The 6,103-nt window shown below is 38.5% G+C and overlaps 1 pseudogene; it reads left to right on the top strand.

The window, feature by feature from the left end:
- The first annotated feature begins 336 nt into the window (after nt 1-336).
- On the top strand, nt 337-1,943 carry LOC149230223 (serine/threonine-protein phosphatase PP1 isozyme 6 pseudogene; annotated as a pseudogene).
- The last annotated feature ends 4,160 nt before the right edge of the window (nt 1,944-6,103 follow it).

The raw sequence follows: 6,103 nt of genomic DNA, 5'->3' as shown, positions 1-6,103 counted from the left end.
TATCATGGTATCAGAGCCCTGAGGGTTGGCCCCTCGTGGGCTTGGCCCATCTTGGGCTGAGGGAAATAAAAGTTGTGTGAATGTTTGTTTGTCCATTTGCCTCTATCCATTGGCCAGGGCAATGGTAGTGTGGTGATTCATCAGTCTGGTGAATTATGTATCAACCTGCCAGAGCTGCGGTTTTCTTTGATGTGCGCTATGAACTAGACATGAAGAGTGGAAGTAGACTAGATCAGGAAGCCTATCTGCTGAGAACTATAGAGAACCTGTACGGCTTCAGACCTGGGTGGCAAACACTTGCAACTTTGTTGAAGGGAAGGCGAGAGGCAGAGGAGAATGGGGTGGGCAATTAGCTTGCATGGAAGAGCAGGGGATATTGCTCACACAGTAACATCAGAGCGCATTGAAAGAGCCGAGGTATGACAGCTCTGTCAAGTTTCAAAAGAAATATTTCTCAATCAACTGAATTTATTGGAGCTCGAGGCGCCTATAAAGATCTGTGGTGATATACATGGTCAATATTTAGACTTGTTACGGCTATTTGAGAATGGTGGCTATCCACCACAAGCAAAATATTTGTTTTTAGGGGATTATGTAGATCGTGGAAAGCAGAGCATAGAGACAATATGCCTTCTTCTGTCATACAAAATAAAATTCCCTAAAAACTTCTTTCTCTTGAGGGGAAACCATGAATGCGCTTCAATCAACAAAATTTATGGTTTCTATGATGAATACAAGTGACTGGTGTGGTAATGGATTTACTGCTCAGAGTGGAGAGACAAATGAGTAGAGAGATGATCTGTAGACCGAGCTAGAAGTTCATGTGAAGTTGCTCAGCAAGTGAGCCGAAGAGCAGGTGGCATTGTGTTATATAAATATCAGTGTATCCATGGACTATTGGATGTTGAGGATGATGGTCGTAAGGTAAAGGGATGACACATTCGATCCCTCCGTCTGGAATTTGTGTGTATTGAATTAGCAGTGAATTTGGATCGCATTGGTGTCGATCATGGCACTACATTTAATATTGCCAAGCTCTGCAAGAAGTCTTCCAGAAAAGATTGATTTTTTTGGCAGTGTGAAGACTAGTGTAGAGCACAAGTCAGAGTTCTATTGTGGACATATGTGTAGTAAAATGGTGTAAAGGGCACTATAAGTATTAGTAGATTTGACATAGCTAGATCTTCTTGCTGAATATGCTGTGGTTGATCTACATCAATGTGTCTGCATAGGGAGCTGGCGATTGGGCGTAGTGGGTAAACTATGGAAGGGTGCATTGTTGATCCATTGCTCCTTGTGAATTGGACTGTGCATTTCATCAGTGTTTTGAGAGCACTGCATTCCATCCTTGTCATGAATGTTGTGACTCTACGTGGAGCGTATTAAAGACCCAATCCAGATTCACATATTCGAGCCATGGTAATAGCATGTACAATAAAATCTGAAAGGACATCTTAATGGTGTGTTCCTCTGTACGTTGGGCAAAATCTATCGAAAAAATGGCGGTACAATGTTTGGATATGGAAGGCTTTCATAGAATGTTCCAACTTTTTCCTATTGCTGAAAAAATAAATAAATAAATAAATAAATAAAAATCTATGTATACATGGAGGTCTATCCCGTGATTTGAAGGACTTGAGGCAGACCAGGGATGATATTTCATGACCTTTAGATATGCTAGATCAAGGTCTACTATGTGATCTTCTTTGGGTAGATCCAGATAAGGATATTGAAGGCTGGGGTGAGAATGACAGAGGTGTCTCATACACCTTTGGAGCTGATAAAGTTACTAAATTTCTACAAAAACATGATCTTGACCTAATATGGTGGAGGATAGATATGAATTCTTTGCCAAAAGTCAGCTTGTAACTATCTTTTCAAGAACCCTAGAACATGCGGTTCCATCCCAAGGGGGATATTTTGGCTGTAGCTGGAGGGGGTAGCACCTCTATGACGTTGTGGGATACTACTTCATGGAAGACATTACATGCTGGTGACATCCCTCATTTTTTCTCCCACTGATTCTCGGATCTTATTCTCTGCTTCAGATGACAAGCATATTCATACCTATGATGTTGTCAACAAGAGTGTTATCTGTGCTATGTTTGGGCATACAAGTTGGGTTCTAAGTATTGACGTCAACCCATATGGTTTAGCTATTGCCACAGGATCTAGTGATAGAACTCTGGATAGTGTGTTGCTCATGAAAATCAAGGTTTATCGCCTTCTTCTTTCTTTTCAGGTCAATTTGGTAGAATTGGAGTTTGGGAAGGTAAACACATTGAGCCTGATCAACTCAATGTAAAAGTGAAATTTGTTAGAATTTCATATTTAAAAAAAAAAATTCCAATGAGAAACAAATTAATGTGGCATTTATAATATTTGGAATTAGAAGCATTGAGCTTAGCTAACTCAATGGAGTGGTCTTGTTAGAATTAGCTACTCTAACAAATCATGCAGGTAAATCCAAGACAATTAAATCAAAAATAGAAAGAGAAGACAAAGATGCCTAGGATGTGATCAAAAGATGAAGTGCACAAGTAGCATCAAAGATTGGAGGATGATGGACAACTAGGTGAAACTTTGTGTGAGTTAGTGTGAGTTTGTGGAATAGACTCACTAGCATGTTATTTTATGAGTCACATTTTATTAGTAAGCAAGTCTAGGGTGTTTTATAGTGGTCTTTGTAAACTGTGTACCTGGTAACTCCAAAGTTGGAGTGTGAAATGTAAGCCTTGTAAGGCATGTGTATCCCCATACAGTTCGTGGTAATCTAAAAACCACTTTGTATTTGTAGTGTCGGTTTGTGGTAAGCCAGAAACCACATGTAACAGTGAAATGGGATAGAGATTCCTGTTGGCATGGTTTAGGGTTAGCTGAGAAAATCCTTGGCCTGGTTGAGTTGGGTCTTTGAAGTGCCCTAGTGGCAGGTTTGTAGCCTAGAGTGGCTGGAGTGCCCTAGTGGCAAGTTTGTGGCCCATAGTGGCTGGAGTGCCTTCATGGCTGAGTTGAGCCTTGGTGGCTGTGTTTAGCCTTGGTGGCTGAGAGCCCTTGGTGGCATGGTTGAGGGTGATCCGATAAAACCCAGAGCATGGTTACGGGTAATTCGATAAAACCCATGATGATATTGGAGGGGGATTTACAAGTACAGGTACATGTGTGCAATTATAATGGTTGGAAGAACCATGTATGCGAAGGACATCCTACAAGACTGGCAGTTGCAGCGGTTAGTACCCATGCATTCTGGTGGATGGTTGCTCCTTTATATGGACATCAACATATTCTTTTTTATGTTTGACCACAACTAGATTTTACAAATTGATATGGAGACAAGTACTCATTAAGGGGGAGTGTTGGAATATCTAATTCCTACTTGTCTCAGTTGTGATTCTTACTAAGTAAAGGAGTTTGTTCCTAGTAGTTAGGATCTATTTCCTAGATTGGTGTGTGGTTGAGATAATCTCTCAACCAACAGATTGTGTGTCCAAGATAGCATACCTATCTTGAGACAAAATTTTTTGTATATATGTAATTGCATTTGATTAATAAATTAATCTGGATTGGCCCACGGGGCTTTGGATTGACGGTGAATGGGTGCGTTGTTAAGGCACTCCTTGCAATAGGTCACTGGTTCAAATCCCCCGTGGGTACTTAGGTTAGTCTTAACTAGAAAAAAAATAAAAATAATTTAATCTAGATTCGCATATTTTATCAGTATGTACCAGCCTAAGGATGTGTTGGAGATGGAGATTGAAGAATTATGGCAATTAATTATGAAGTATTCCACATGGAGGAGATTGACAACAATAGGAAGAGTGATCAATCAGAATTTGAAAACTGATTGACAAGGAGAGGAAGATGAAATAGAAGATAGTAGACATATAGTAGCAGCCAAGGTGCAGAGCGTTTGGACATTTACAAATTAAAATTTCGGACCCTGGAGGTCTTTCTATCAACATATGAGGACACATGATCTAGAGATCATGACTGCTTTCAACCTTGGGAGTTTGATGCAGGAGAATCTAGCTCAAAAATTTCATTGTATTTTAGTAGACATCGAGGGTCTTGTGTTTTTAAGAAAGTTGGATTCCTATGTATCAAATTAATGTAATTGTTAAGGTTTTTGAGCGATTTTAATAAGATATATTTAGAATAGGAATTAATTAGACATTATGAGGCATGTTGTAAATGTTCTCGAATGTTGGAGAACATGAGAGAATTAGGATAGTTGAGAGATTTGGGAATTAGTTGTAAATCTTAGATTAGGAATTGGTTTCATGATTTTAGAGGATCCTTAGGGATTAGTTGAGTCAAAAGTGGACCTAGAGGATATTTAGGATTTAGTTGAAAAGATTAAGGATCTGAACCAGAATTGGTTAACAGAACCTTTTGTATATAATTGCAAGCCTAAAAGGCATGGTGGATAGAAAAAAATGATCCTTAGAGAGGAATAGAGAGGATGGGATTGTAGCCTACAGGAAGTAAGAAGAGAGAGGCCACTGATTAGAAAATCAGGCCAGAGAAAGAAACCCCCTTATAAATATTCGTTCATAAATATATAGAGATTTGATTCCTGAGTATATAGACATGTACAAAATTTGTAAAGATGAAATGGATGCTGGAGATTTATTGTTGATTGAAATTAGAGTTGTGCATAAATTCCAACACTGTCGTAAACCAAAATTCCATTTCCTTTTTATCAGGGAATAGAGTTAAGCCACTATTCATTGGGTGTAGAACGCAGATAGAATTAGATGTGGACCGAAGTCCTATTCGAGTTCTAACTAAGAGATGGATCGAAGTCCCGTTCAAGGTTGTGGTTTAGAGCTACCTGAAGAGAAATCATGGAATCGGATCAGTCTCAAAGAATGTGTGGAAGAGAGGCTGGCTATTTCAAGTTGAAGTTCTGAACCATTAATGTAGAGCGTGAACTAAGTTTTGAATAGACATTCCTGGTAGAATCGTTTTTTGGAAGTTTTCTCTGAAGGAAAACGGAATTTCTATGTAGAAATTAGTGATGCTCTGCGTCAGTAACTGTTGGTCACCTGAATAGGGAGAAGAAGAACCAGTCTTGCATGGATCGACATAACTGATCCGAATTTCGAATCAAACCTGAATGCTAACTTTGTGTAGAGGGAGAGTCAGCATAAGGCAGAGTACGCAACTTCAAAGTTCCGTGAGGAGCCATTCGTAGTTTTCCAAAGATGGTAAGTGGTATATCACGTGGAAATAAAATGGTAAGTGGAATTTCTTGAGAGCACGTGATAAAACGTGGAGGTGCCACATAGGACACCCAAAACAACTTTTCTCATGTGCTTTTGGAGTATTATCTATCGTGCTAGTTATTGCACGATATGGCACGATCACCGTTGGATTGAGACAACAAAATCGATGGTGGAGATTGAGCGTTAAACTGAGCCTCGATTAATGTGCAAAGCCATGGAGAAAGGCGGAAAGGTAAGTTAATGAAGGTTTAAGTGTGGTTTATGAACAATTTCTATTATATAAGAATTATAATAGAAATAAAGTAGAATAGAAGGCTTAAATGTATTATGGATAATGGTTGGGGTTTTAACCAAAGTGCAAAGACTATGGTATGGTTGATGAGCCACAGGTGAATAAAAATAAACCAAAGTTGAAGCCTGTGCGATATTAAAACTGTGGTAATAATTTAAACCAAAGTTTTATGGTAAATTTTGATAGCTTCCACTTAGATATTCAATTAAAAGAATTAAACTTTGGTTTAAGAAGGTTTCACTAAGCAGGAATTTTAAAATTTCTGGGACATGTATATGACATGCATTTTATAGCATACTGTGGGTATGTGCGGCTTAGGCTACATCAATTTTGGTATAAGAGCAGAATAAGAAGATTATCCGTCTAAAAGTTCTTTCAGAAAAATTTAGAACAGAGTTATGTTTTGAAGTTTCATATACAGGTGAATGATAGAACAAGATCAGACATAGATCTTGAAGGTGAGATAGTGTGTTTTATTTTAATTTGGTTTGAAGATTGTAGTTGCAGAATTCAGATTGTAGAAAAAGAGACAAAATCTCAGCAAAAGAAAAGAAGCAGTAATGAAGGAAGATAGTAAGGATTTCTG

This window comes from Pinus tabuliformis, chromosome J (genome assembly GCF_031772625.1).
Source record: "Pinus tabuliformis cultivar Carrire ecotype Pingquan chromosome J, CPIR1, whole genome shotgun sequence".
NCBI classification, from domain to species: Eukaryota; Viridiplantae; Streptophyta; class Pinopsida; order Pinales; family Pinaceae; genus Pinus; species Pinus tabuliformis.
Note: the sequence above shows the minus strand (reverse complement) of the source record. Positions and strands in the feature narration are given on the sequence as shown.